The sequence below is a fragment of the Gymnoscopelus braueri genome (assembly GCF_963280865.1).
Source record: "Gymnoscopelus braueri genome assembly, chromosome: 24".
NCBI classification, from domain to species: domain Eukaryota; kingdom Metazoa; phylum Chordata; class Actinopteri; order Myctophiformes; family Myctophidae; genus Gymnoscopelus; species Gymnoscopelus braueri.
Window position 1 is genome coordinate 2,553,687 of NC_137626.1, and position 10,668 is coordinate 2,564,354.

At 40.7% G+C, this 10,668-nt stretch overlaps 1 protein-coding gene across 1 annotated transcript in view; it reads right to left on the minus strand.

The window, feature by feature from the left end:
* The window catches only part of LOC308080965 (uncharacterized protein), a 168,420-nt gene extending 158,078 nt beyond the window's left edge, over nt 1-10,342 (minus strand). Inside the window, exon 1 of the mRNA XM_080423105.1 lies at nt 10,274-10,342. The gene's annotated coding sequence lies outside the window, so the exon portion shown is untranslated. The remainder of the gene's footprint in view (nt 1-10,273) is intronic.
* Nucleotides 10,343-10,668: the final 326 nt, after the last annotated feature.

Sequence of the window (10,668 nt, forward strand, 5' to 3'; positions counted from 1 at the left end):
CGACCACGAAGAGCGCTGTGACATCTGGAGAGACAGAGGACGGCCGGAGAGACGGCGACCCGGGGTGGAGTGGGTTGGCAGCCCAAACCACTTCTTCTGAGAGGAAGAACCCAAAAGCTACAGACTGCAGTAAAACCTGCAAGGAGGGTTTAAAAATCCATCAAGGCAGAATGAGATGTTTTTGCCTAGCAGCAATGATGACGACGCAACGCACAGAAGAATGCCCACTTCTGGTCAGACGAAGGAGGAGCCAGGCCCGGAGTCAACCCACAGTGCCTAGAGCCTCCTAGTGTCGCCAACACTTTGCTGTTAATATCTCACCTGCCACCCTAAACCCTAACCCCCTCATTAGCACTGTCTCTTACTCCCCTCAAGAGACAGTGGCATGCCACTTGGACACAGGCCAGGGTCTGATCAGCCTCGGTCGGGTCGCCTGGAGGAGAGTGTCTGTTGCAAGACCCAAAACACCCAGTGACTCCAGGAAACAACACTGATGTAGTGTCCAAGTTTGTGCATCAGTAGATGTTTTTAACGGAAATGACAAACAGATGACGGGATGTGTAGTTCCAGACTCTATATAGCATTCAGAGATTGTGCAATAGTTGTCTGGCTACTCGAGGCTGGTGTCTGTCTGACTGACAATCAGTGAAACTTCACAGAAATAACCCTAACTGTCACTGTCACAGTCCTGACACCAACACACACTGCAGGCCACGCTCAGGTCACTTATACAGCAGTGCTGGTGTAGATTAATGGACTGTAATTACATTTAATGGTTTGTATGGCTGCCACTGCTCTGCTGCTGTTGCTACTTAAAAAAACGGGAAAGCATCTGTGTCATTTTAGATTTTGTGTGTGTGTGTGTGTGTGTGTGTGTGTGTGTGTGTGTGTGTGTGTGTGTGTGTGTGTGTGTGTGCATAAATATATATATATATATATATATATATATATATATATATATATATATATATATATATATATATATATATATATATATATATATAGACCTTGCTATATATATATATATATATATATATATATATATATATATAGACCTTGCTATATATATATATATATATATATATATATATATATATATATATATATATATATATATATATAGACCTTGCTATATATATATATATATATATATATATATATAGCAACATATGTTTTTCAGTAAACTCTTAGGATTTAGAACAGTGGTTTAGAACAGTGCGGTTCTTAAAAAAACAGGTTTATATACAGTAAAGAACATTGATTACTGTATTAAATGTTCTCTATAAATAAATCATACAGTGATCCTAGATGTATTATGACTGAGGGTCTTTTTACTCTACATAGATACTGTATAGACCCACATGACTAATGATTAAAAAGAGATCTAATTTTCTAATTTTATTTTGTTTATCTATTGAGACAGTTTGCACATCTCTGTCAACTGTAGCTGCATGCCAGCTATGTAGCTGACAGGTACAGGTTCAGTAAACAGAAGAGCTGACAGTGACCACATACATGGTTTATTCACCCTTAAAATAAACAATGTCTATAGGCTACCGTTGACTGTCACATCAATTAACTGTCAGGTGTTTGTCGTCCTTTCTGTGAGAGTGCAAACATCATAACTGTCCTTAAATGACCTAGTCAGTTCTGCTGACCAGACAGAGTCACTGTGGTTCTCCTCCTACAGAGATAAACTATCCTCTCTCTCTCATTTCCTCTTAGTGTTCACACTGCACTTCCTCTTCTCTAGACGTAAAGAGGAAGCAGCTTGTCTGCTGCTCTGACCACACTGCCCCGCTTTATACAAGACTAAAACCTTGAGTTACGATAAAGTTACTTTTAAGAAATCATTTTAGCTTCATGTTTTAACTTCATGTTGTTGTTTTTTCTTTATTATTTTTTTTATTTTGAGAAATCTTGAGCACAGACAATGAGACCAGAGAAGATAAACTCCCTATGAATTAATTCATTTAATATATCAAACTCTCATGCAGCCTATCTTGTTAATTATCCAGTCAGTAGCCTCAGGGCCTCAAGTGGTTTTAAGGCGCCCCTGGAAACAACCCAGAACACAGTCAACACAATGCTATTTGACAGTTGCTTCACACTGAATCCTTCCTACTAAACTACAAGTGTCAACATGCTGTGGAGGGAGAGGTGTGCAGTTGGAGGACGCATAATTCTCTACCTGTGTGTGTGTGTGTGTGTGTGTGTGTGTGTGTGTGTGTGTGTGTGTGTGTGTGTGTGTGTGTGTGTGTGTGTGTGTGTGTGTGTGTGTGTGTGTGTGTGTGTGTGTGTGTGTGTGTGTGTGTGTGTGTGTGTGTGTGTTCACACAGCACACACACACTTGCCTGCCAGATTTCATGAAAATCTAACAAACAAGGAACAAATGAACAAGGAAGTACACACACAATGTCTGGGTACTACGAAGTCTTAATCTGGCCCTATCTGTGACATCATACTGGTCTGACATATACGTGTCAGCTTACATTTGGTTGTTGAGACGTTCATCTTTATAATGGTTCTGTATTGTTGTCAAAAACACAACAGTCTTCAACATGTACAGTAGAGCTGCGGTAGTAATGGATATGTTCCATTATGTATAAAATGATACAAGTGGTATGTATGGTTCATGAATGTCAGTCCAAGCCTCATCTTCCATTGCAGTCTGACCTGCAGTGTATCAGCATGTGTTTTACTGCAGCCAGACATCACAAGTCTGATCCTGTCAGGAATGAATCCAAGCAAACAAAACAACCGTTGTTGACAAATTCACCCCCTCCTCTCAGCCACATGCACATACTGATTGATGATGATGATTTTGATACCCACATTGATAGACAATACAGCATCAAACATCTGAATGACAATGATATCATAATGCTGTTACTTATGAATGATTAATGATTAGGTTAGGTAGTTGATTTGTCACTAACAGTGAATCAGTGATGATGGGTAAACAACTGCATCACAGAGGACACCATGTGTCATAATCATGTCTTCAGGACAGCCTGCTGACCATTCACTATAAATATACTACCATCTGTTCCTTACTTTGACCTTGACCTTTGACCTTTTTGACCCAAAAGTCAATCATCTCTCTGGGTCTTTTGTTGTGGATGTTTCATATCACCTCTATACCTTCATGTTCATTTGTTGTTGTTGTTCATCAGTGTAACTTATGATGCCCACATTAATTAATATTATGAAATTATAATAATAAAAAATATGAAAGTCTGCTGATCTGTTCTCAAGTCTCTACTTTCTTACACCCCCCCCCCCCCCCCCCCCCCACACACACACACACACACACACACACACACACACACACACACACACACACACACACACACACACACACACACACACACACACACACACACACACACACACACACACACACACACACACACACACACACACACACACACACACACACACATGGGCGTTCCACGAGTGTGGAGAGGACATTGCTTTTCTTTTCTTTGTGCAAGAAAAGGAATAATTTCCTTAATATGTAAAGATCATTACATTTCCAATCAGAGCAATACAAGAGAATCACAGCTTACAAGGTAAAAACACAAAGCCTACATAGAAAGAAGAATGGTGAAGAAAGGGAACTTGCAAAGACACTTTCGGACAAACCTCAAATCATGTGACACATTTTTCCAGCTGACAGTGAACTGAGAATAACAAACAAGGAACTGAAATCTCAACCATGTGTCTCGTTCATGAAACTGGATCATGTGCAGATTTAGCTTGCCTTTCATATTCATATTAAACTATTGACATTATGCTGTGTTAACATTATTTGAATTAGCTTCTGAAATTCAGGGACAGGCTCAGTTGGCCCAATGTTCTAGTTCATCTCTGTGAGGCCCAGTGAGCCAACAGAGATGAATTCAATTCAATTCAATTCAATTTTATTATAGTGTCAAATCACAACAAGTTGTCTCAAGACACTTTACATGTAGAGAAGAGACCCGACAATCCCACCCTGAGCAAGCAATTTTGCGACAGTGGCAACGAAAAACTCCCTCTTAACTGGAAGAAACGTCAGGCAGACCCTAGGCTCTAGGGTGGCGGCCTTCTGCCTCGACCGTGTCGGGGGAAAGAAGAGAGAGAGAGGGAGAGACAGACAGAGGAGAGACAGAAAGAGATACAGTGCAAGTAGTAACAATAACAATAGTAGCAAATATAATAGTGTAAGATAGTATATGATAATATAATATAGTACAGCAATAGTGTGTATGCAGTATATAATGGTATAATAAAAGAATGTGTGTGAATGAATAGAGCTGTAAACACAACTACATCTGCTGATGTGGAGGATGGAGGACCGTGTGTACAGGAGAGAAGAGTTAGTGGAGCAGACAGTCAGAGGAGACCACCAACCCCCCAAAACAATCATGTTTGAACTGGGGACCCCCAAAAATAATCATATTTATTACACACACACACACACACACACACACACACACACACACACACACACACACACACACACACACACACACACACACACACACACACACACACACACACACACACACACACAATGATTTATGCTCATGGAGGGTGAAGGGTGGTGGTTGGTGTTACTGGGTGGGTTAGGGTCTGTTTGGGTTGGATTGTCATTTTCAGGCCAAATGAAAACTCTACAGCTGTGGTTCTAAAAACATTTTCATATTCAAGGACCCCCATCTGAAAATATTTAAGCCAGACAGGAGTTGTGTTTAATTATTATGCGCTTCCCCTTTTCTAAGAGTAGCTCTACTCCCGGGGCTGGTCTAGGTCTGTTCAGGATGGATCGTAATTTTCAGGCCCATTTTAAACTCCAAAGCAGTGGTTCTCAAGACATTTTCATGTCAAGGACCCCCAAATTGAGCCAAATGTCTTTGGTTGGGGACCCCCATCTGAAAATCTGTAGTGCTAGGGACCCCCATAAGATGATTAGTGTTTAATATTTGATTATTTTATGTAATTCAACATTCAACATTTTTCAAAATGTTTCAAAAATAGCAGATCTACAAGCTCAGAATGTGTGTACAGATCTTTAACTCTGAGAGTGTACAAATGGAACCAAATGGACCCTTACAGGTCTGTAACTGAGTGGTTGAGCAAGTAGATTTCAAAGCAATGCCTAATTTATGCTCCATTTCACTACTGTGTTGAACTACCTCACAGAGGACTTATAGATCAGCAATTTTTGCCAATTGACACTGTCGTGCGTATACATTACGGTAGAGAAAGTACAGATCTACAAGCCCATCGCATAACTCATCGTGCTGTGACATGTTGGAATGTGAGCTTGTAGATCTGTGGTTTGTGTGCCTCACTGGTACACGACCAAGTATGTGAGGAGTCCTCAACTTCAGTCATGTTTCATTCATGCTTTGTTGTAAGACGTTGTCACGCATCCATAGTCTGATAGCCTTTTTGGCTCAGTAGCACAGCAATATATGACGAGCTGAGTTAATCCACAAAAATAATTTGATGTTGGTATGGAACTGGTTTGGATTTAAAATGATTCGCAAAGATAAGATTTGAATGTCACATGACATGAACATGATTTTTTTAACCATCTCAAAACAAACCACAGTAAACACAGTCAAAGGGACTCATTGATTTGATTTGATAAAAAGGTCCAATGAAGACATTAGAACAGTGGTTCTGAACCCTTTTAATGTCAAACTGTCAACTGCAGTGTATACAAATGTAACCAAATGGACCCTTACAGGTCTATAACTCTGAGAGTGTACAAATGGAACCAAATTGACCCTTACAGGTCTATAACTCTGAGAGTGTACACATGGAACCAAATGGACCCTTACAGGTCTGTAACTCTAAGAGTGTACACATGGAACCAAATGGACCCTTACAGGTCTGTAACTCTGAGAGTGTACAAATGTAACCAAATGGACCCTTACAGGTCTGTAACTCTGAGAGTGTACACATGGAACCAAATGGACACTTACAGGTCTGTAACTCTGAGAGTGTACAAATGGAACCAAATGGACCCTTACAGGTCTGTAAGTCTGAGGGTGTACACATGGAACCAAATGGACCCTTACAGGTCTGTAAGTCTGAGGGTGTACACATGGAACCAAATGGACCCTTACAGGTCTGTAACTCTGAGAGGTTGAGCGAGTAGATTTCAAAGCAAAGCCTAAGTTATGCTCCATTGTACAACAGTGTTGAGCTACCTCACAGAGGACTTAAAGATCAGCAATTTTTGCCAATCGCAATGTCGCATAACTCATCGTGCTGTGACATGTTGGAATGTGAGCTTGTAGATCTGTGGTTTTCTGTGTGCCTCACTGGTACGGGACCAAGATGAAAAGCCAAATGTGATAGAGAAAGAGAGAGAGAGATAAATGGATCAACAAGCTCTCAGCCGGTCTCAACTGCAACAGTGAAGGCTTGTAGATCAGCAATTTTCACAACTCGACACTGCCGTGCGTCAAAGTATAAAGCTGGCTTTAGTAGAGAAAAAAAAAAGGAAAATATAAGAAAACATTCCTGAATCCCTGATAAGAACTTAATAAGATACAACACTCTGGGTAAAAACAACAATAAGATCAAATCTGTTCTTATGACTTCATACATGAAGGCCATAAAAGCTTCAGCCTCAAACAGGGTTTCCATTTTAATGTGTCCTACCACAGTTTCATAATGAACTGAAACATATTGTCATACTTCTGGTAACAAAAGATCACTCGTTGTGTGTGTGTGTGTGTGTGTGTGTGTGTGTGTGTGTGTGTGTGTGTGTGTGTGTGTGTGTGTGTGTGTGTGTGTGTGTGTGTGTGTGTGTGTGTGTGTGTGTGTGTGTGTGTGTGTGTGTGTGTGTGTGTGTGTGTGTGTGTGTGTGAGTGAGTGAGTGAGTGAGTGAGTGTGTGTGTGTGTGTGTGTGTGGGGGGGGGGGTGTAAGGAAGTAGAGACTTGAGAACAGATCAGCAGACTTTCATATTTTTAATTATTATAATTTCATAATATTAATTAATGTGGGCATCAGAAGTTACACTGATGTAAAACAACAACAAATGAACATGAAGGTATAGAGGTGATATGAAACATCCACAACAAAAGACCCAGAGAGATGATTGACTTTTGGGTCAAAAAGGTCAAAGGTCAAGGTCAAAGTAGGGAACAGATGGTAGTATATTTATAGTGAATGGTCAGCAGGCTGTCCTGAAGACATGATTATGACACATGGTGTCCTCTGTGATGCAGTTGTTTACCCATCATCACTGATTCACTGTTAGTGACAAATCAACTACCTAACCTAATCATTAATCATTCATAAGTAACAGCATTATGATATCATTGTCATTCAGATGTTTGATGCTGTATTGTCTATCAATGTGGGTATCAAAATCATCATCATCATCAATCAGTATGTGCATGTGGCTGAGAGGAGGGGGTGAATTTGTCAACAACGGTTGTTTTGTTTGCTTGGATTCATTCCTGACAGGATCAGACTTGTGATGTCTGGCTGCAGTAAAACACATGCTGATACACTGCAGGTCAGACTGCAATGGAAGAGGCTTGGACTGACATTCATGAACCATACATACCACTTGTATCATTTTATACATAATGGAACATATCCATTACTACTGTAGTACTACTGTACATGTTGAAGACTGTTGTGTTTTTGACAACAACACAGAACCATTATAAAGATGAACGTCTCAACAACCAAATGTAAGCTGACACGTATATGTCAGACCAGTATGATGTCACAGATAGGGCCAGATTAAGACTTCGTAGTACCCAGACATTGTGTGTGTACTTCCTTGTTCATTTGTTACTTGTTTGTTAGATTTTCATGAAATCTGGCAGGCAAGTGTGTGTGTGCTGTATGAACAGACACACACACACACACACACACACACACACACACACACACACACACACACACACACACACACACACACACACACACACACACACACACACACACACACACACACACACACACACACACACACACACACACACACACACTCTGAGAGGCCTTCTCTCTGTTTAATAGCTCTGTCCTACAACCAAATGTACATTTACTAAACTACTACTACCTTCTCATTGTTTTAGAGTAAAGTACAACTATACTGCAACTACCGTCTCACTGTTTTAATAATGATTTATGCTCATGGAGGGTGAAGGGTGGTGGTTGGTGTTACTGGGTGGGTTAGGGTCTGTTTGGGTTGGATTGTCATTTTCAGGCCAGATGAAAACTCTACAGCTGTGGTTCTAAAAACATTTTCATATTCAAAATATCTGAAAATATTTAAGCCAGACAGGAGTTGTGTTTAATTATTATGCGCTTCCCCTTTTCTAAGAGTAGCTCTACTCCCGGGGTGGGTATGGGTCTGTTCAGGATGGATCATAATTTTCAGGCCCATTTTAAACTCCAAAGCAGTGGTTCTCAAGACATTTTCATGTCAAGGACCCCCAAATTGAGCCAAATGTCTTTGGTTGGGGACCCCCATCTGAAAATCTGTAGTGCTAGGGACCCCCATAAGATGATTAGTGTTTAATATTTGATTATTTTATGTAATTTTCAGAGAATTGTTCGAAATTATTCAACATTTTTCAAAATGTTTCAAAACTAGCAGATCTACAAGCTCAGAATGTGTGTACAGATCTTTAACTCTGAGAGTGTACACATGTAACCAAATGGACCCTTACAGGTCTGTAACTCTGAGAGTGTAAAAATGGAACCAAATGGACCCTTACAGGTCTGTAATTCTCAGAGGTTGAGCAGAGTAGATTTCAAAGCAAAGCGTAATTTATGCTCCACTTTACAACTGTGTTGAGCTAGCTCACAGTGCGTCGGTGAGGGCTTGTACATCAGCAATCTTTTGCCAATCGACACTGTCGTGTGTCAAAGTAATAAGTATACATTTCGGTAGAGAAAATACAGATCTACAAGCCCATCACATAACTCATCATGCTGTGACATGTTGGAATGTGAGCTTGTAGATCTGTGGTTTTCTGTGTGCCTCACTGGTACGCCGTACGCGACCAAGATGAAAAGACAAATGTGATATATAGAGAAATGGACACAGACAGACATACAGACAGACAGGTTAAAATGTGATAATTAACATAAATTATCTGGTTTAGAGGCCCACTGGGCTCCTGGGCCCATTAAACCTGTGTGCAGGATATGGACCACTTATCAACTGACCAGTTCTATGCAGGGCCCACTTCAACTAACCAGTTTTATGCAGGGCCCACTTCAACTGACCAGTTCTATGCAGGGCCCACTTCAACTGACCAGTTCTATGCAGGGCCCACTTCAACTAACCAGTTCTATGCAGGGCCCACTTCAACTGACCAGTTCTATGCAGGGCCCACTTCAACTGACCAGTTCTATGCAGGGCCCACTTCATAAGAGAGCGAGAGAGCGAGAGAGAGAGAGAGAGAGAAGTCGTTGTTATTTAGTCACAAGCTCTTGTCAATAGACCCATTAACAGACGACGTAACACTGATAAGAACCAGTATGCGCTCGCAGGCCGGCACCAAATGAACCCCATTCTGTCATGTCTTGCTAGGAGGCGCCTCACTAGCCAACACACAAGAGGAGGTTGAATGAACTGAAACCAGCGAAACACCCAAACTGTCTGTTGGGAATTGATTGCGTGAAACAATCACCTGTGCGTCCAGTCTCAATGTTGGTAAACAAATAATTGTTTTCATGGGTTCAATATATTCTTTGAAAAATATAATAAAAAAAAGTTGCAATGGAGATACGAGGTTTCAGCCCAACGTGCTGCAGATTCAATAACTATAGTCTCCTCGTCTGTCCAACACAGTTACACAACATGCTACACTACAGCAGGGGTCTTCAACAGGGGGTCCGGGACCCCTAGGGGGTCCTCAGAGTTACTACAGGGGGTCTGCCAAATCTTTGTGTGATATGATTTATTTGTTTTACATTAACCACTTGAACCATAGCATCCCTTTTCTGAGGAGAACTTCAGCCAAAAATAGCAGATCTACAAGCTCACAAGTTCCAACGCCTTGCGCTGCTAGGCGTTGTGAGCTTGTAGATCGGCTATTTTTGGCAAAGAGGACTACAGTATTAATCTGATGCAGTGGAATCATTAAAACATCATATTTTCGTGGTTTTCAAACAGTAAAATGTTACTTTAAGTAGGCTACACTTTGAAAAATATTATTGAAACTTTTTAAAACAAAGTGTCCCGTGTATGTCTTTGTTTGAAAAACAAATTGTTATAAAGTGTATTTATTCACCAACCTGATGACAGAATGAATGCAGCTGCTGCTAATACACACACACAGCTGAGAGGAGACGAGGAGGAGTCATGATGATCAATAAGTTACCGACGATAATCTAGTCGTAATCATCAATCAATAGACTACAAATGAACAACGCAACAGACGCACCCGTTAACGGTGGAGTTTTTTTTCCTTGAAAGACCTCCCTCTCCCCTCTTCCTGATAAACTTCTGACGTGTCCTGTGGTCCACTCTGTCAGAGTGTCAGTAACTGTGTATTTCACATAGACTGTACAGCACCATGTCTAAACTGTAGTAAAAAATAAGAATATCTTTTTGCTATTCACCAAAACAAAGACGGTTTTATGATGTTTAAATACTATTCTCTGCAGTGGGCAGCCTCTCAGAACTCCAC